Source organism: Chiloscyllium plagiosum, unplaced genomic scaffold, assembly GCF_037043375.1.
Source record: "Chiloscyllium plagiosum isolate Xiang-an unplaced genomic scaffold, Cpla_swu_hap1 HiC_scaffold_41, whole genome shotgun sequence".
Classification (NCBI taxonomy): Eukaryota; Metazoa; Chordata; class Chondrichthyes; order Orectolobiformes; family Hemiscylliidae; genus Chiloscyllium; species Chiloscyllium plagiosum.
Genome location: NW_028270179.1, coordinates 40,790,956 through 40,812,552, shown reverse-complemented (window position 1 = coordinate 40,812,552; position 21,597 = coordinate 40,790,956). Strand labels below are relative to the sequence as shown.

At 50.1% G+C, this 21,597-nt stretch overlaps 1 long non-coding RNA gene across 1 annotated transcript in view; it reads left to right on the top strand.

The window, feature by feature from the left end:
- The window catches only part of LOC148138254 (uncharacterized), a 63,680-nt gene that overhangs the window by 24,519 nt on the left and 17,564 nt on the right, over positions 1-21,597 (top strand). The gene's annotated exons all lie outside the window — the stretch shown is intronic.

The window sequence follows — 21,597 nt, the reverse complement described above, 5'->3', positions numbered from 1 at the left end:
TCATTTCTCAACAGAAATGAGTTCTGCCAGATGACAGAGTGTCACTGACTCTCAGCACACTGTCCAGCACAAAGCTTGTGCAACCCTCCTGCGATATTTAATCTTGCTGCCTGGTGCCTTTCATCTCCCAAACTGTGCCCATTGGATTGCACTGCTGTCCGCTAACGATAGGGGGCAGAGGTGTGTGGGGAGACAAGGAAGAGCTCACTGGAACTGTGAGGATGGGAAGGATTGTTGTCTTAGTTGGAAAACATATATCCCAATGGATCCAAAACACTTCCCATTCACTCCCACTCTCCACAGTCCCAATGGATCATAAAAGCCTTCCCATTCACTCCCACTTTACACCATCCCAATACACCCAAACCCCTCCTTTCCCACTCCCACTCTCTGCAATTGCAATGGACCCAAACTCCTTCCCGTTGACTCACGCTCGACACTGTCCCAATGGACTCCACCTCCTTCCCGTTCATTCCCACTCTACACCATTCCAATGGATACAAAACCCTTTCAGTTCACTCCCACTCTACGCCATCCCAATGTTTTCCAAACGCCTTCTCATTTACTTCCGCCCTACACTGTCCGAATGAATCCAAACTCCTTCCCATTCACTACCACATGACAGATTCCAAAATGGACCAGCTCCCAATCACTCCCACTTTACACCATCCTAATGCACCCAAACCCCTCCTTTCCCACTCCCACTCTGTGCGATTGCAACGGACCAAAACTCCTTCCCGTTGTTTCCCGTTCTACACTGTCCCAGTTGTCACCAAACCCCTTCCCATTCACGCCCGCTCTACACCATCCCAATGGACCCGAGCCCCTTCCCATTAACTCCCGTTTTACATATCCCAATAGATCGAAACTCCTGTCCATTCACTCCTGCTCTACTCTATCCCAATGGACGCCAAACACCATCCGATTCACCTCCACTCTATACCATCCTCATGGACCCCAGCCCCCTCCCATTCACTCCCACTCTGCACCACACCAATGGATTCAAACTCCTTCCCAATCGCTCCGACTCCATACTGACCCAATGGACTCAAACCCCCACTACCAATCAAGATATACAAGTGGAGTTTGATTGTGGTTATGTGTAGGCGTCGCTGTCTGGGCCCAACATTTATTTCGCCATCCCTAGTTGCCCCACTTGAGAAGGTGGGGGTGAGCCACCATCTTGAACCGCTACAGTCTTCGTGTTGTGGGGTAGACCCGTAATGCCCCTGAGGGAGCGGAATCCCAGGATTCTGACCCAGCAATACTGAGGGAAGGGCCGATATATTTCTGAGTGGGGGACGCTGAGGGGCTGGGAGGTGGAACTTGCAGGGGAGCTGGTGTTCCCCTGTATCTGCTGTCCCTTGTCCTTCCAGATGGAAGTAGCCGTGAGGTTTGGAAGGTGCTGTCTATGGATCTCTACTGAGTTTTAGCAGTGGGTCTTGTAGATGGGACACACTGCTGCTGCTGAGCATCGGTGTGGTGGGTAGGAATGGGATGTGATGCCACACAATTTGAAAATTGCCATTAGCTCTCGACAGTGGGAAGGTATACACCACAGGGCTCTGACTGTGGGAGCGTTGCACTTCCAATTCATAAAGGAGTGATAATCTGAAATACAAAGAAACATCTGAGCTGCACCGAAGCATGGCTCAGAGGTGTCGAATTCAAAAAAACAAAACATCAACCACAAGAGAAGCTGTTGCACATCACAAAATAAAAGAAAATGCCCACGGAACACTGAAGTGGATTCTAAAAATACCCCCTCACTCTGAGAGATGTGTATAAACTGGCTGGTGTCTCTCAGTCCCCTCTCTCTCTCCCTCAGGGAGACATCTGTACACTGACTGGTGTCTCTCAGTTCCCTCTCTCTCCCTCAGGGAGATATCTGTACACTGACTGGTGTCTCTCTGTCCCCCCCCCCCCCCTCTCTCTCAGGGAGATATCTGTTCACTGACTGGTGTCTCTCTGTCCTCCCCCCCCTTCTCTCTCAGGGAGATATCGGTACATTCACTGGTGTCTCTCGGTCCCCTCTCTCTCTCATGTTGATATCTGTACACTGACTCGTGTCTCTCAGTACCCACCCCCCCTCTCTCTCAGGGAGATATCTGTACACTGACTGGTGTCTCTCAGTTCCCTCTCTCTCTCTCTCAGGGTTATATCTGTACACTGACTGGTGTCTCTCAGTCCCCTCTCTCTCCTTCAGGGAGACATCTGACCACTGACTGGTGACTCTCAGTCCTCTCTCTCTCTCAGGGAGATATCTGTACACTGACTGGTGTCTCTCAGTCCCCTCTCGCTCTCTGGAAGATATATGTACAAAGACTGGTGACTCTCAGTCCTCTCTCTCTCTCAGGGAGATACCTGTACACTGACTGGTGTCTCTCAGTCCCCTCTCTCTCTCAGGGTGATATCTGTACACTGACTGGTGTCTCTCAGTCCCCTCTCTCTCTCTCTCAGGGAGATATCGGAACACTGACTGGTGTCTCTCAGACCCCTCTCTCTCTCAGGGTTTTATCTGTACACTGACTGGTGTCTCTCAGTCCCCCCTCTCTCTCAGGGAGATATCTGTACACTGACTTGTGTCTCTCAGTCCCCCCCCCCTCTCTCTCTCTCAGGGAGATATCTGTACACTGACTGGTGTCTCTCAGCCCCCTCTCTCTTTCTCAGGGAGATATCTGTACACTGACTGGTGTCTCTCAGTACCCCCTCTCAGGGAGATATCTGTACACTGACTGGTGTCTCTCAGTCCCCTCTCTCAGGGAGATATCTGTACACTGACTGGTGTCTCTCAGTCCCCTCTCTCTCTCTCAGGGAGATATCTGTACACTGACTGGTATATCTAGGTCACCCGTCTCTTATTGGGATATCTGCACACTGACTAATTTCCATCAGTTGCCTCTCCCTTTCAAAGAATTATCTGGACACAGACTCCTTTATTCCTGATGACGGGCTTTTGCCCGAAACGTTGATTTTGCCTGTCCTCGAATGCTGCCTGAATTGCTGTGCTCTTCCAGCACCACTGATCCAGAAACAGACTGGTATATGTCAGTCTCCTCTCTCTCGCTCAGGTAGATATCTCTACACTGACTGGTGTCTCCACAGTCCATCCCTCCCACCCACCCCACCGTCTCTCTCGTTCTCTGGGTGTTATCTGTACACTGGTGACTCTCAGTCCACTGTCTCTCGCTCAGGGAGATCTCTGTGCACTGGCTAGTGTCTGTCAGTCCCATCACTTTCAGTCAGGGAGATATCTCTACACAGATGCGTGTCACTCAATCCCATCTCTCTCTCTCTCTCCTTTTTTCCGGGAGATATCTGAGCACTGACTCGTGCACGCAGGCAGTTCCTTCTTTCAGGGAGATAACTGTACACGGACCATGTTCCTCAGTTTACTTCATCTCTCACTCGGAGAGACTCCTGTGAACTCACTAATGCCCTTCAGTTGCCTCTCGCTGTCAGGGAGATACTTGTACACTGTCTCCACAGGCCACGCCATACTCTCCTTCTCTCTCTCTCTCTCTCTCTCTCTGTCTCTCTCTCTCTCTCTCGCTCAGTCTTTCTATTTTTCTCTCTCAGGGAGACATTTGTACACTGACGAGTGTCTCTCAGTCTCCTGACTTGTTGTCTCTCAGTGAGTTATTTGTACACTTACTGGTGACTCTCAGCCTCTTCTCTGTCTGAGGGAGATATTTGCACACTCACTGCTCTCTCTCATTGGGATATCTGACAAATGTTCTTCAGTTGCCACTCTCTCTCAGGGAGATATCTGTACACTGGCTGCTGTCTGTCAGTATCCTCTCTCAGTCTCTCAGGGAGCTAGTGTACACTGACTGGTGTCTCTCAGTCCCCTCAGTCTCTCAGGGAGCTAGTGTACACTGACTGGTGTCTCTCAGTCCCCTCTCTCTCTCTCTAAGGGAGCTAGTGTACACTGACTGGTGTCACACAGTCCCCACACTCTATCTCTCATGGAGATATCTGTACAATGACTGGCGCACACTCTCTCTCTGTGTCTTTATTTCTCTCTCCCTCTCTCTCTCTCTCTCTCAGTCCTCTCTCTCTCTCTGGGCCTTTATTTCTCTCTCTCCCTCTCTCTCTCTCCCCCCCTCTCTCTCCCCCTCAGGTGGGAGTTATCTATACACTGACTGGTGACTCCCAGTACACCTGTTCTCTCTGCCAGGGACTAGTGTCTCTCAGTCACCTCTCTCTCTCAAGGAGATATCTGCGCACTGACCGCTATCTCTCAGTTGCTTCCACCTCTCTCTATCAGATAGCTATCTGTATACTCACTAGCGTCTCTGAGGCCCCTGCCTCTCTCTGGGAGATATCTCCAGACTGACTGATGTATCTCAGTCCGCTCACTCCATCTCACTCAGAGAGCTATCTGTGCATAGACAGGTGTGTTTCAGACGCTCCCCCTCTCTTAGGTAGATATCTGTGCATTGACTGGTCGCATTCATTCCTAATCTCTCTCTGTCTCTCTGTCTATCTCTCTCTGTCTGTCTGTCTCTCACTCTTTCTCTCTCTCAGGGAGATATTTGCACACTGACTCGTGTCTGTCAGTACCTTCCCTCTCGATCTCTCTCTCTGTCTCTCTGTCTCACTCTCTCACTCTCAGGGAGATATCTATACTCAGACCAGTGTCTCTCATTCCCTCTGTCTCTCTCTCTGTCTCTCTCTCTCAGGAAGATATATATACACTGACTTGTGTCTTTCAGTCACTTCTCTCTTTCAGGGAGATATCTGCAAACTGACCCGTGTCTCCCAGTTCCCTCACTCTCTCTCAGGTAGATAACTGTACACTGCCTGGTGTTTCTTTGAGCCCTTACTCTCTCTCAGGGAGATATCTGTACACTGACTGGTGTCTCTCAGACCCCTCCCTCCGCGCTCTCTCTCAGGGACATACCTGTACACTGGCTGGTGTCTCTCATTCCTCTCTCTCTCTCTCACACAGGGACATATATATACACAGATGTGAATCTCTCAGTCGCCTCTCTGTCTTTCTCTCAGGAAGATATCTGCACATTGAACCATGTCCCTCAGTTCCCTCAATCTCTCTCTCAGAAAGATTCCTGCAAATTGACTAATGCCCTTCCGTTGCCTCTCGATCTCATGGAGATAGCTGTACACTGACAGAGGTCTCCACAGTCCACCCCATACTCTCTGTCTCTCTCTCTCTCGGTCATTCTTTTTTTCTGTCTTAGGGAGATATTTATACAATGACTAGTGTCTCTCAGTCTCCACACTCGCTCGCTCTCAGGGAGAGATTTGTACACTGACTACTGTCACTCAGTACCCCCTCTCTCAGGGAGGCATCTGTACACTGACTGGTGTCTCTGTCTCTTCTCTGTCTGAGGCAGATATCTGTACACTGGGCGGTGTATCCACACTCACCGCTTTCTCTCATTGGGATATCTGTACACTGACAAATGTCCTTCAGTTTCCACTCCCTCTCAGGGAAATATCTGAACACTGACTGGTGTCTCTCAGTCCCCCCCACCTCTCTCTGGGGGAGATATCTGTACACTGACTGGTGTCTCTCAGTCCCCTCTCTCTCTCAGGGAGATGTCTGTACACTGACTGGTGTCTCTCAGTCCCCTCTCTCTCTCAGGGTTATATCTGTACACTGACTGGTGTCTCTCAGTCCCCTCTCTCTCTCTCTCCGGGAGATATCTGTACACTGACTGGTGTCTCTCAGTCCGGCCTCTCTCTCTCAGGCAGATATCTGTACACTGACTGGTGTCTCTCAGTCCCCTGTCTCCCTCTCAGGGAGATATCAGTACACTGACTGGTGTCTCTCAGTCCCCTCTCTCTCTCTCAGGGAGATATCTGTACACTGACTGCTGTCCCTCAGTCCCCTCGCTCTCTCAGGGAGATATCTGTACACTGACTGGTGTCTCTCAGTCCCCTCTCTCTCTCTCAGGGAGATATCTGTACACTGACTGGTGTCTCTCAGTCCCCTCGCTCTCTCAGGGAGATATCTGTACACTGACTGGTGTCTCTCAGTCCCCCATCGCCCTCTCAGGGAGATATCTTTGCACTGACTGGTGTCTCTCAGTCCCCCATGTCTCTGCCTCTCACAGGGACATATCTGTACACTGACTGGTGTCTCTCAGTCCCCTTTCTCTCTCTTTCAGGGAGATATCTGTACACTGACTGGTGTCTCACAGTCCCCCCTCCCTCTCACTCAGGGAGATATCTGTACACTGACTGGTGTCTCTCAGTCCCATCGGTCTCAGGGAGATATCTGTCCACTGACTGGTGTCTGTCAGTCATCTCTCTCTCTCTCAGTGAGATATCTGTGAACACACTCTAATCTCTCATCCCCCCTGTCTCTGTCAGGGGGACATTTGTACACTGACTAGCGTCTCTCAGACAACCCCACTCTCTCTCAGGGAGATTTCGGAACACATACTGGTGCCTCTCCGTCTGGGCCCTCTCTCTAGGTGATATCTTTGCACTAAATGGTGTCTCACAGTCCCCTCTCTCTCAGGGAGATATCTGTACACTGACTAGTGTCTCTCAGTCCCCCCTCTCTCAGGGAGTTATCTGTACACTGACTGGTGTCTCTCAGTCCCCTCTCTCTCTCTCTCAAGGAGATATCTGTACACTGACTGGTGTCTCTCAGTCCCCTCTCTCTCTCAGGGAGATATCTGTACACTGACTAGTGTCTCTCAGTCCCTTCTCTCTCAGGGAGATATCTGTACACTGACTGGTGTCTCTCAGTCCCCTCTCTCTCTCTCTCAGGGAGATATCTGTACACTGACTGGTGTCTCTCAGTCCCCCTTCTCTCACTCCCAGGGAGATATCCGTACACTGACTGGTGTCTTTCAGTCCTCTCTCTCAGGGTGATATCTGTACACTGACTCGTGTCTCTCAGACCCCCTGTCTCCTTAAGGCAGATATCTGTACACTGACTCGTGTCTGTCTGTCATCTCTCTCTCTCAGTGAGATATCTGTGAACACACTCTAATCTCTCAATCCCCCTGTCTCTGTCAGGGGGACATTTGTATACTGACTGGCGTCTCTCAGGCACCATCCTCCCTCTCAGGGAGATTTCTGTACAATGACTGGTGTCTCTCAGTCTACCAGCTCAATCAGAGAGATGTCCCACTCCACTCTCTCCCTCTCTGTGTCTGTCTTTCTCTCTCAGGGGGATATCTATATACTGACCATTGTCTCTAAGTGCCCCCCTCTCTCCATTATCTCTAAGTGCCCCCCTCTCTGTATCTGAGGGAGATATCTGTACACGTACTGCTGTCTCGCAGTAAGCTCACTCTAAGGGAGATATCTGGACACTGACTGGTGTCTGTCAGTTCCCCCCCCCCCCCCCGCCCCCCCACTCTCTCAGGGTCATATGTCTTTAGACTGACTTGTTTCTTTTTCCTTGGGTGGAGATTTTTGTACTTTGGGGTATAATTTGGAGTTGAGAGGTGAAGGATTTAAAAATAACTTCAGCATTGTTGCTTACACAGTGGTTGGTTCGTGTGTGAGTTCAACGTCCAGAGGAAGTGGTGGATGTGGTTACTGTTACAGCGAGTAAATGTGTTTGAATAAAAGTGCATCAATACACATGGTCGGAGGGATATGTGCTAAGCAGGAACTGATGGGACTGGTTTAAGTTTGGAATCTGGCGTCATCACGGATTGTTTCGGCCAAATATTCTGTTCCCAGACACTATGAAACCTGTCTGCTTTGGGGCACTTTCCTGTCAACCCTCTCTCTCAGACAGATATCTGTGCACTGACTGGTGTCTCGCAATCCAACACCCCACCCCCCTTTGTCAGGGAGATACCTGTACATTGACTTGTTTCTTTTCCCCTGCGTGGGGGAGATTAGCCCTTTGGGGTATAGTTTAGAATTGAGAGGATAAAGATTTAAAAATAAGTTCAGGAGTTTTGTTTGTACAGCGGTAGGTTCGTGCGTGAGCTCAACGTCTAGAGGAAATGGCTGATGTGGTTATATTTAGAGCGAGTAAATGTGCTTGAATAAAAGTGCTTGAATATGCAAGGTTGGGGAGATATGTGCCAAGTAGGGGCTGGTGGGACAGGGTTACGTCGGGAATCTGGTGTCAGCATGGATTGCTTGTGTCAAATGTTCTGTTCCCACACTCTAAGAATCTTGAGTGCTCTCAGGCAGATTCCCCTCGACCCTCTCTCTCTCTCGAGGAGATATTTGTACAGTGACTGATGTGTCTCAATCCCCTCTCTCTCTCTGTCTGTCTCTGTCTCTGTCTCTCTCTCTCTCTGGGAAATATCAATACCGTGACTGGTGTTTCCTCATCGGAAGTGAACTGGAGTTCCGAAGCAGGGATATCTAATTGTCGCAACACAGGGCCTTGGTGAGACTATTCCTGGAGTAGTGTGTGAGGTTTTGATATCCCTACCTGAGACAGGATCGCATTCCCACAGACAGCGTCCAGCGGGGATTCACCAGGCTGGTACCAGGACAAGTTGGTCCCATGGGGAGGGGTTGGGTTCACCTGGGGCTGTGTTCACTGCAGTTCAGCAGGGTGACAGGGGATCCTGATTCAAATGGACATGATTGTAACAGATGGGCTAGTTTTCCCTGTTATAGGGCGACGCAAGACCGTGGGGTGGACGTACTCTCCGGACATGAGGTTGGACTGAAATAAGGAGACATTTCTTCACTCAGAGGGTGGTCACTCTGAGAATTCACTCCCACAGATGGTTGGGGCAAGATGGACACTGGGAATATTCCATACAGATCGATCGATTGAACAGGGATCAAGGGATAGAACATAGAACATAGAACGTAGAAGAATACAGCGCAGTACAGGCCCTTCGGCCCTCGATGTTGCGCCGATCCAAGCCCACCTCACCTACACTAGCCCACTATCCTCCATATGCCTATCCAATGCCCGCTTAAATGCCCATAATGAGGGAGAGTCCACCACTGCTACTGGCAGGGTATTCCATGAACTCACGACTCGCTGAGTAAAGAACCTACCCCTAACATCTGTCCTATACCTACCCCCCCTTAATTTAAAGCTATGCCCCTTTGTAATAGCTGACTACATACGTGGAAAAAGATTCTCACTGTCGACCCTATCTAAACCCCTAATCATCTTGTACACCTCTATCAAGTCACCCCTAAACCTTCTTTTCTCCAATGAAAACAACCCCAAGTGCCTCAGCCTTTCCTCATACGATCTTTCTACCATACCAGGCAACATCCTGGTAAACCTCCTCTGCACCCGTTCCAGTGCCTCCACATCCTTCCTATAGTATGGCGACCAAAACTGCACACAATACTCCAGATGCGGCCGCACCAGAGTCTTATACAACTGCAACATGACCTCAGGGCTCCGGAACTCAATTCCTCTACCAATAAAAGCCAGTATACGATATGCTTCTTCATCGCACTATTTACCTGGGTGGCAACTTTCAGATATCTGTGTACATGGACACCAAGATCCCTCTGCTCATCCACACTACCAAGTATCCGACCATTAGCCCAGTACCCCATCTTTTTATTACTCTTACCAAAGTGAATCACCTCACACTTAACCTCACACTTAGCTACATTGAACTCCATGTACAAGGGAAGTGGGAACAGAGACGACGTTTAAAGTCCTGACTATCTTGAATGGGGCAGTAGGTTTGACGAACAGAATGAGCAGTTCCCGTCCAGGTTCTGTCCCTCTGTGGTGACCTACTCAAATGAATCTATTGGATTACAACCCAGTGTTGTGTGGCTTTTAATTTTGCTTTTAACTCTCCCAGAGAGAGGAGGGGGGGGGGTTACTGAGAGGCCCCAGTCAGTGTATAGATACCTCGCTGATACACAGAGAGAAAGAGAGAGAGAGAGAGAGAGTAGGTGACTGGGAGACAAAGGTCTGTGCAAATATATCATCCTGAGAAAGAGAGAGAGAGATGGTTCTGATAGACATCAATACGTGTACTGGTATCTTCCTGAGAGAGAGAGAACAGAGAGACATCAGTCAGCGCTCAGGTAACTTCCTGAGAGAGAAGGGGGGAACTGATAGACACCAGTCACTGTGCAGATGTCTCCCTGATAGAGAGAGAGAAGGGACTGAGAGTCACCAGTCAGTGTACAGATAACTCTCTGAGAGAGAGAGGGGGAACGGAGAGACACCAGTCAGTGAGCAGGTATCTTCCTGAGAGATGGAGTCAGAACTGACATACACCAGTCAGTGTACAAATATCTCCCTGACAGTGATCGAGGGAACTGAAAGACACAAGTCAGTGTACAGATAACTCTCTGAGGGAGAGAGAGGGGACTGACAGACAAACGTCAGTGTACAGATAACTCTCTGAGAGAGAGAATGGACTGACAGATGCCAGTCCGTGTGCAGATATCTCCCTGAGAGATGGAGACAGGACTGATAGACACCAGTCAATGTACAGATATCTCCCTGACAGTGATCGAGGGGATTGAGAGACAAGTCAGTGCAGAGGTATTTCCCTGACAGAGAGAGAGAGGGGACAGAGAGATACCTACCAATGTTCAGATATCTACCTGAGAGAGAGGGCACTGAGAGACGCCAGTCAGTGAACAGGTACATCCCTGCCAGACGGATATGGTGAACTGAGTGACACCACTCACTGTCCAGCTATCTCTCTGAGAGAGAGAGAGAGGTGACTGAGAGACACCAGTCAGTGTACAGATATCTCCCTGAGAGAGAGAGGGGCCTGAGAGACACCAGTCAGTATACAGATATCTCCCAGAGAGAGAGAGGTGACTGAGAGACACCAGTCAGTGTACAGGTATCTCCCTGAGATGGAGAGAGAGAGAGGACTAAATGATACCAGTCAGCGACCAGGTATATTCTTGAGAGAGTGAGAGAGGACTGAGTGACACCAGTCAGTGTACAGATATCTCCCTGAGAGAGAGAGAGGGGACTGAGATACACCAGTCAGTGTACAGATATCTCCCTGAGAGAGAGGGGACTGAGAGACACCAGTCAGTGTACAGATATTTCCCTGAGAGAGTGAGAGAGGACTGAGTGACACCAGTCAGTGTACAGATATCTCCCTGAGAGAGAGAGGGGGGACTGAGAGACACCAGTCAGTGTACGATATCTCCATGAGAGTGAGAGAGGGGACTGAGAGACACCAGTCAGTGTACAGATATCTCCCTGAGAGAGAGAGGGGCCTGAGAGACACCAGTCAGTATACAGATATCTCCCAGAGAGAGAGAGGGGACTGAGAGACACCAGTCAGTGTACAGATATCTCCCTGAGAGAGAGAGAGGGGACTGAGAGACACCAGTCAGTGTACAGATATTTCCCTGAGAGAGAGAGAGGACTGAGAGACACCAGTCAGTGTACAGATATCTCCCTGAGAGAGAGAGGGGCCTGAGAGACACCAGTCAGTATACAGATATCTCCCAGAGAGAGAGAGGGGACTGAGAGACACCAGTCAGTGTACAGATATCTCCCTGAGAGAGAGACAGGGGACTGAGAGACACCAGTCAGTGTACAGATATTTCCCTGAGGGAGAGAGGGGACTGAGAGACACCAGTCAGTGTACAGATATCTCCCTGAGAGAGAGAGAGAGGACTGAGAGACACCAGTCAGTGTACAGATATCTCCCTGAGTGAGAGAGGGGGGACTGAGAGACACCAGTCAGTGTACAGATATCTCACTGAGAGAGAGTGAGGGGACTGAGAGACTCCAGTCAGTGTACAGATATCTCCCTGAGAGAGAGTGAGGGGACAGAGAGACACCAGTCAGTGTGCAGATATCTCCCTGAGTGAGAGAGAGAGGGGACTGAGATACACCAGTCAGTGTACAGATATCTCCCTGAGAGAGAGTGAGGGGACTGAGAGACAACAGTCAGTATACAGATATCTCCCTGAGAGAGAGAGAGGACTGAGAGACACCAGTCAGTGTACAGATATCTCCCTGAGTGAGAGAGGGGGGACTGAGAGACACCAGTCAGTGTACAGATATCTCACTGAGAGAGAGTGAGGGGACTGAGAGACACCAGTCAGTGTACAGATATCTCCCTGAGAGAGAGTGAGGGGACAGAGAGACACCAGTCAGTGTGCAGATATCTCCCTGAGTGAGAGAGAGAGGGGACTGAGATACACCAGTCAGTGTACAGATATCTCCCTGAGAGAGAGTGAGGGGACTGAGAGACAACAGTCAGTATACAGATATTTCCCTGAGAGAGAGAGGGGACTGAGAGACCCCAGTCAGTGTACAGATATCTCCCTGAGAGAGAGAGGACTGAGAGACACCAGTCAGTGTACAGATATCTCCCTGAGAGAGAGAGAGGGGACTGAGAGACACCAGTCAGTGTACAGATATCTCCCTGAGAGAGAGTGAGGGGACAGAGAGACACCAGTCAGTGTACAGATATCTCCCTGAGTGAGAGAGAGAGGGGACTGAGAGACACCAGTCAGTGTACAGATATTTCCCTGAGAGAGAGAGGGGACTGAGAGACACCAGTCAGTGTACAGATATCTCCCTGAGTGAGAGAGAGAGGGGACTGAGATACACCAGTCAGTGTACAGATATCTCCCTGAGAGAGAGTGAGGGGACTGAGAGACACCAGTCAGTGTACAGATATCTCCCTGAGAGAGAGTGAGGGGACAGAGAGACACCAGTCAGTGTACAGATATCTCCCTGAGTGAGAGAGGGGGGACTGAGAGACACCAGTCAGTGTACAGATATCTCCCTGAGAGAGAGTGAGGGGACTGAGAGACACCAGTCAGTGTACAGATATCTCCCTGAGAGAGAGTGAGGGGACTGAGAGACACCAGTCAGTGTACACATATCTCCCTGAGAGAGAGTGAGGTGACTGAGAGACACCAGTCAGTGTACAGGTATCTCCCTGAGATAGAGAGAGCGGCCTAAATGATACCAGTCAGCGACCAGATATATTCTTGATAGAGTGAGAGAGGACTGAGTGACACCAGTCAGTGTACATATATCTAACTCACTGTGATTGAGGGGACTGAGAGACACAAGTCAGGGCTGACATACCTCCCAGAGAGAGCGGGTGGGGGAGGGGGGGAACTGAGAGAAAACAGTCAGTGTACAGATATCTCCCTGAGAGAGAGAGAGGACTGAGAGACACCAGTCAGTGTGCAGATATCTCCCTGAGAGAGAGAGAGGGGCCTGAGAGACACCAGTCAGTATACAGATATCTCCCAGAGAGAGAGAGGGGACTGAGAGACACCAGTCAGTGTACAGATATCTCCCTGAGAGAGAGAGAGGGGACTGAGAGACACCAGTCAGTGTACAGATATCTCCCTGAGTGAGAGAGGGGGGACTGAGAGACACCAGTCAGTGTACAGATATCTCACTGAGAGAGAGTGAGGGGACTGAGAGACACCAGTCAGTGTACAGATATCTCCCTGAGTGAGAGAGGGGGGACTGAGAGACACCAGTCAGTGTGCAGATATCTCCCTGAGTGAGAGAGAGAGGGGACTGAGATACACCAGTCAGTGTACGGATATCTCCCTGAGAGAGAGTGAGGGGACTGAGAGACAACAGTCAGTATACAGATATCTCCCTGAGAGAGAGAGAGGACTGAGAGACACCAGTCAGTGTACAGATATCTCCCTGAGTGAGAGAGGGGGGACTGAGGACACCAGTCAGTGTACAGATATCTCCCTGAGAGCGAGAGAGGACTGAGAGACACCAGTCAGTGTACAGATATCTCCCTGAGTGAGAGAGGGGGGACTGAGAGACACCAGTCAGTGTACAGATATCTCCCTGAGAGAGAGTGAGGGGACTGAGAGACACCAGTCAGTGTACAGATATCTCCCTGAGAGAGAGTGAGGGGACAGAGAGACACCAGTCAGTGCACAGATATCTCCATGAATGAGAGAGAGAGGGGACTGAGATACACCAGTCAGTGTACAGATATCTCCCTGAGAGAGAGTGAGGGGACTGAGAGACACCAGTCAGTGTACAGATATCTCCCTGAGTGAGAGAGGGGGGACTGAGAGACACCAGTCAGTGTACAGATATCTCCCTGAGAGAGAGTGAGGGGACTGAGAGACACCAGTCAGTGTACAGATATCTCCCTGAGAGAGAGTGAGGGGACTGAGAGACACCAGTCAGTGTACAGATATCTCCCTGAGAGACACCAGTCAGTGTACAGATATCTCCCAGAGAGAGAGAGGGGACTGAGAGACACCAGTCAGTGTACACATATCTCCCTGAGAGAGAGAGAGGTGACTGAGAGACACCAGTCAGTGTACAGGTATCTCCCTGAGATAGAGAGAGCGGCCTAAATGATACCAGTCAGCGACCAGATATATTCTTGATAGAGTGAGAGAGGACTGAGTGACACCAGGCAGTGTACATATATCTAACTCACTGTGATTGAGGGGACTGAGAGACACAAGTCAGGGCTGAAATACCTCCCAGAGAGAGCGGGTGGGGAAGGGGGGGAACTGAGAGAAAACAGTCAGTGTACAGATATCTCCCTGAGAGAGAGAGAGGACTGAGAGACACCAGTCAGTATACAGATATCTCCCTGAGAGAGAGAGAGGGGACTGAGAGACACCAGTCAGTGTACAGATATCTCCCTGAGTGAGAGAGGGGGGACTGAGAGACACCAGTCAGTGTACAGATATCTCACTGAGAGAGAGTGAGGGGACTGAGAGACACCAGTCAGTGTACAGATATCTCCCTGAGAGAGAGTGAGGGGACAGAGAGACACCAGTCAGTGTGCAGATATCTCCCTGAGTGAGAGAGAGAGGGGACTGAGATACACCAGTCAGTGTACAGATATCTCCCTGAGAGAGAGTGAGGGGACTGAGAGACACCAGTCAGTGTACAGATATCTCCCTGAGAGAGAGAGGGGACTGAGAGACACCAGTCAGTGTACAGATATCTCCCTGAGTGAGAGAGGGGGGACTGAGAGACACCAGTCAGTGTACAGATATCTCCCTGAGAGAGAGAGGGGCCTGAGAGACACCAGTCAGTGTACAGATATCTCCCTGAGAGAGAGAGAGAGGGGACTGAGAGACACCAGTCAGTGTACAGATATTTCCCTGAGAGAGAGAGTGGACTGAGAGACACCAGTCAGTGGACAGATATCTCCCTGAGAGGGAGAGAGAGGACTGAGAGACACCAGTCAGTGTACAGATATCTCCCTGAGTGAGAGAGAGAGGACTGAGAGACACCATTCAGTGTACAGATATCTCCCTGAGAGAGAGAGGGGACTGAGAGACACCAGTCAGTGTTACCTGACTGAGAAAGAGAGAAAGGAGACTGAGTGACATCAGTCATTGTACAGATGTCTGCCTTCTATGACAGAGAGACCAAGAGAGAGAGAGGACTCAGAGACACCAGTCAGTGTCCAGATATGTCCCTGAGACAGTGAGAGAGCGGACTGAAAGATACCAGTCAGTGGACAGATATCTCCCTGAGAGAGAGAGAGAGAGAGAGAGAAAGAGAGAGAGAGAATGGGGAATGACAGACACCAGTCAGTGTGCAGATATCTCCTTGAGAGAGAGAGGGGACTGAGAGACACCAGTCAGTGTACAGATATCTCCCTGAGAGAGAGGGGGGACTGAGAGACACCAGTCAGTGTACAGGTATCTCCCCGAGATCGAGACAGAGGTGACTGAGTGACACCAGTCAATGCACAGACCTCTGTTTGAGAGATAGCGATAAAGGGGAATGAGAGACACCAATCTGCGCACAAATATTTCCCTGAGGGATAGAGAGACGGGACTGAAAGGCACCAGACAGTGTCCAGATATCTTCCTGAGAGAGTGAGAGAGGACTGAGCGACACCAGTCCGTCTCCATATATCTCATTGAGAGAGACAGAGAGAAAGAGAGAGAGAGAGATGGCCTGAGTGACACCAGTCAGTGTACAGCTATCTCCTGAGAGAGAGGGAGAGGGACTGAGAAACACTAGTCACTACATATATCTCAGTGAGAGAGAGAAAGAGAGAGAGACACTAGTCAGTGATCAGATTTCTCCCTGAGAGAGAGATCGGGGACTGAGTGACACCAGTCACTGTCCAGATATGTAAGTGTGTATGTGTGTGAGGAAGGGGTGTTGGCTGAGAGACATCAGTCAGTGTGTAGACATCTCACTGATAGAGCAAGAGTGTGCAAATATCTTCGTCTGAGATGCAGACACACCGGTCAGTGCACATATACCTAACTGACTGTGAGACACCAGTTAAGTGCTCTGATATCTCCCTGAAAGAGACAGCAGGCGTTGTACAGATATATCACTGAGAGAGAGAGAGAGGAGGGTCTGCGTCACACCATTCAGTGTAGAGATGTATCACTGAGAGAGAGAGAATTGAGAGACACCATTCAGGGTTCAGTTATTTCCCTGAGAGAGAGGGAGAGAGAAAGATAGATAGATAAAATAGATAGAAAGAGAGAGAGAAAGAGGGAGAGAGAGAGAGAGAGAGCGAAACGAACAGAGAAATACCAGTCAGTGCACAGGAATCTTCTTGTGAGAGACAGAGAGAGGGGACTGAGAGACATCAACCTGATGGGGGAGTGGGTGGGGGGGGGGGGGTGTTTGTAGTGTATGAGAGACATCTGTCAGTGTTCTGATTATTCCCTGAGAGAGGGAGAGGGGGCACTGAGAGACACCAGTCAGTGTTACCTGACTGAGAAAGAGAGAAAGGAGACTGAGTGACATCAGTCATTGTACAGATGTCTGCCTGACAGAGAGAGAGAGAGAGAGAGAGATAGGACTCAGAGACACCAGTCAGTGTCCCGATATGTCCGTGAGACAGTGAGAGAGCGGACTGAAAGATACCAGTCAGTGGACAGATATCGACTAAAGAGAGAGAGAGAGAGAGAGAGAGAGAATGGGGAATGACAGACACCAGTCAGTGTGCAGATATCTCCCTGAGATAGAGAGAGAGTGGACTGAGTGATACGAGTCGGTCTCCAGACATCTTGAGAGAGTGAGAGAGGACTGAGTGACACCTGTCAGTGTACATATATCTCAATGAGAGAGAGAGAGAGAGAGAGAGCGGACTGAGCGGCAGCAGTCAGTGAACAGATATCTCCCCGACAAAGAGGGGAATAGTGACACCAGTCACTGTCCAGATATTTCACAGTGAGTGTATGAGAGAGGGTGGACTAAGAGACAATAGTAAGTGTGCAGATATTTCCCTGGTAAAGTGTAAGAGAAGGGACTGAGAGTCATCAGTCAGTGTACAGATCTCGCTGAGATGGAGAGAGTGGAATGAAAGATCCAAGTGCAAATATCTCGCTGAGAGGTACAGAGACGACTGATAGATACCAGTACGTGTGCATATATCTAACTGACTGTGATCGAGGGAACTGAGAGACGCAAGTCAGGGCTGAGATACCTCCCAGAGAGAGAGAGACAGAGAGAGAGAGAGAGAGAGAGGTCTGAGAGAAAACAGTTAGTGTGCAGATATCTGCCTCAGAGACAGATAGAGAGAGAGAGAATGGGTCTGAGAGACACCACTCAATATGCAGATATCTCCCAGAGAGAGAGCGGGGGCTGGTGGTGCGGAAGAAGTGGAGGTGTCTGATAGGCACCAGCAAGTGCACAGAAATCTCTCTAAGAGACCGAGGGGACTTAGAGACACCAGTCAGTGTTCAGGTCTTTCCCCTGACGGCGAGAGAGGGAATGAGAGTCAGCAGTCAGTATAAGATATATTCCTGAGATATAGAGGAGCGACTCAGTCACACTAGTCAGTGTAGCAATGTCTCCCTGTGAGTGAGAGGGCACTGAGAGACACCACTCAGTCTTCAGTTATCTCACTTAGGGAGAAAGAAGGCAATGGGAAACACCCGTCAGTGTATAGATATGTTAGATATCTCCCTAGACAGACAGAGAGAGGGGACAGACAGACACTAATTAGTGTTCAGATTACTCTTTGAGAGATGGAGGACTGAGAGACAGCAGCCACTTTACAGATATCTGTATCACGGACAGAGAGAGGAAGGGGGCAGAGAGCGATCTGTCAGTGTACAGATATCTCCCTGAGGGAGGGAAAGTGGGGAATGAGAGACACAAGTCAGTGCACAGATATCTCCCTGAGAGAGAGAGATAGAGAGAGGGGACTGAGAGACACCAGTCAGTGTACAGATATCTCCCTGCGAGAGGGGACTGAGAGACACCAGTCAGTGTATAGATCTCTCCCTAAGAGAGAGAGAGAGAGAGAGAGAGAGTATTGAGAGCTACCAGCCAGTGTGCAGATATCTCCCTGAGAGAAAGAACGGTGGAATGGGTACGAGGACACACCAGTCATTATACAGGTATCTCACTGAGAGAGTGGGAGACAGTGGAATGAGAGACACCAATCAATGTACAGATACCTCCTTGATAGAGAGAGAGAGAGAGAGAGAGAGAGAGAGAGTGCTACTGAGGGGCACCAGCCAGTGCTCAAATGTCTCCCTGAGAGAAAGATCGATAGAGTGGGTACTGAGAGACACCAGTCAGTATACAGATATCTCACTGAGAGAGTGGAAGACAGTGGAATGAGAGACACCGATCAATGCACAGATACCTCCCTGAGAAAGAGAAATATGGTACTGAGAGACACCAGTCAGTGCACAGATATCTCCCTGAGAGAGAGAGAGGGGACTGAGAGTCACCAGTCAGTGTACAGATATCTCCCTGAGAGAGAGGGGGGACTGAGAGACACCAGTCAGTGTACAGATATCTCCCTGAGAGAGAGGGGGGACTGAGATACACCAGTCAGTGTACAGGTATCTCCCTGAGAGAGAGAGAGGGGACTGAGAGTCACCAGTCAGTGTACAGATATCTCCCTGAGAGAGAGGGGGGACTGAGAGACACCAGTCAGTGTACAGATATCTCCCTGAGAGAGAGGGGGGACTGAGAGACACCAGTCAGTGTACAGATATCTCCCTGAGAGAGAGAGAGGGGACTGAGAGTCACCAGTCAGTGTACAGATATCTCCCTGAGAGAGAGGGGACTGAGAGACACCAGTCAGTGTAGAGATATCTCCCTGAGAGAGAGAGGGGACTGAGAGACACCAGTAAGTGTACAGATATCTCCCTGAGAGAGAGGGGACTGAGAGACAGCCGTCAGTGTACAGATATCTCACTGAGAGCGAGGGGACTGAGAGTCACCAGTCAGTGTACAGATATCTCCCTGAGAGAGAGGGGACTGAGAGTCACCAGTCAGTGTACAGATATCTCCCTGATAGAGAGATAGAGGGGACTGAGAGACACCAGTCAGTGTCCAGATATCTCCCTGAGAGAGAGAGGGGACTGAGACCCTGTTTCTTTCTCTGAAATGCTCTTTAACACTCCAGTCGATGCTGTGGCTGTTAGCATTGCGTTGAAAAGTTTCCAACGAGAGGTGTCAGTTTCAACTGTCAGTTCACATCTCTGTCTCTCACACACACTCAGAGCTGTCACTGGCTTCTTTCTATTTTGGCTGCTGTCTCGGTCACAGTGAGAAACCTCATTCCCTCACCCCCTCACCATGGAGCTTACAGAAATAGGGAGGGGGTGTAGGGGCCGGAGTGCGTTACAGAGATAGAGAGGGGTGCAGGGGCCGAAGGACTTACGGAGATAGGGAGGAAGTGTAGGGGCTGAAGGGGGTCACAGAGATAGGGAGGTGGTTATGGGGATGGAAAGGTTTACAGAGATAGGGAGGGGGTTTTGGGGACAGAGGGGGTTGCAGAGGTATGGAAGGATGTCGGGGCTGGTGGTGGTTACAGAGATAGTGAGGCGGTGTAGGAGCTGGAGAGGGTTATAAAGATGGGCAGTATAGGGGCTGGATGGTGTTAGAGGGATAGGAACTGGGTGTACGTGCTGGAGGGGCTTACCGAGTTAGGGAGGGTTTGTAGTGGTGGAGTGTGTTATAATGATACGGAGGGGGTGTAGGGACTGGATGGGCTGAGTGGGATAGGAACTGGGTGTAGCTGCTGAAGGGATATCGGGGTGTAGTGGGTTACCGAGACAAGAAGGGGGTGTAGGTGCTGAATGAGGTTACAGAGGTATGGAGGGTTTGCAGGAGCTGGAGGCGGTTACAGAGATAGAGGATTTGTTGGGTCTGGGGGTGATTACAGAGATAGGGAAGGAGTGTAGGGTCTGGAGGAGGAATAGTGATAGGGGTGGGGTTTAGAGGCTTTGAACGTGGGAATCAACCTCCCTCTACACTTTCCCCTCCATCAGCCACTTTCAGAGAGGAAGCACACGGGGTTAAATACAGAATAAATCTCACTCTGCACTGTGCTCCCATTCCATAACAGAGACATCACTGTACCCCATCAAACACTTCCAGGACAGGGACTGCATATGGTTAGATGCAGTGTCGAGCTCACTCTACACTGTCCCCATCCGAAGACAGGGAGAGCATGGAGTTAAGTACAGAGTCTAGGTGCCTCTAAACTCTCCCCCCATCAAACACTCCCAGAACAGGGACAGCACGGAGATAAATACAGAGTAAATTTCTCTCTACACTGCCACCCCAATCAAACACTCCTGGGACAGGAACAGCATAGGGTTAGTTACAGAGTCTAGCCCCTCTACACTGTCCCGCCATCAAAGAGTCACAGGTGGAGACAGTTTTAATCTCATTGTCACTGAAGGTCTCTCTCCGAGATGGGGGGTGGTGGGGGGTGGGGGGTTCTGCTTCGGAGCTGATGTCCCTCCCTTGTACTTCTGAAGGAGTGGAGGATGCTGGGTAAAGAGGTCATGGCTGCTGGTTCCTGGCAGCATCACCCTCCAGCAAGATCCGAATACCCTCAGACCACAGAGAGAGAAAGAGGCCGCTCAGCCCCTCCAGCCATTCAAATCTGATCCACATCAGAACTTTGAGAAAGACAGAAAGGTCAGCACTTTCCAAAACCTTCTGCAATGGTGGCTTGACCCAACGACCTTCTGAGTGCTAACAGCAAGCAGCATCCCAGTGAGCCCCTCAGAATTCTGGGACAGGGTGAGGTCTGCTGGAGCTCAGAGTCGAAGAGTGTGGCGCTGGAAAAGCACAGCTGGTCTGGTATTTAGCTGACTTACAAGGAATGGTCAGGGCATTTAGCTATTGCGGTTGTGCAGAGTAAGAGTGTATTGGAAAGGGGGGTTTCGGTCCATTGGGATGGCGTAGATGGGAGAGAATGGGAAGGTGTTGTGAAGTTGTGTACAATCCTTAGGAATTGAAAAGCAATGCGCGGTCCCTTTAAGAAGCCAAGTCATTTTCTCAGCTGAGAGATTTTTTTTTTTTTAAAAAAAAAGCTGTGTGGGCGGCAGGTTTCAGTCGCCCAATTTAAAACGTTTTACATCAAACAGCCGAGCAGCAATTCTCCCAAATTCACAGGGCGGCCTGGCAACACACAGTGCCAGGGACCCAGGTTCGATTCCAGTCTCAGGGCGACTGTCTGTGTGGAGTTTGCACTTTCTCCCCGTGTCTGAATGGGTTTCCTCCGAGTACTCCGGTTTCCTCTCACAATCCAAAATCATGCAAGATAGGGGAACTGGTCGTGCTAAATTGCCCGTAGTGTTCTGGGATGTGCAGGCGAGGGTGGATTGGCCGTTATAAATTGCCCCGTGGTGTCCAGGGATGTCCAGGATCGGGTGGATTGTGCAAAATTGTCCCATAGTGTCCAGGGATGTGCAGATTAGTACGGATTGGCCATGCAAAATTGTCCCGTAGTGTTCAGGGAT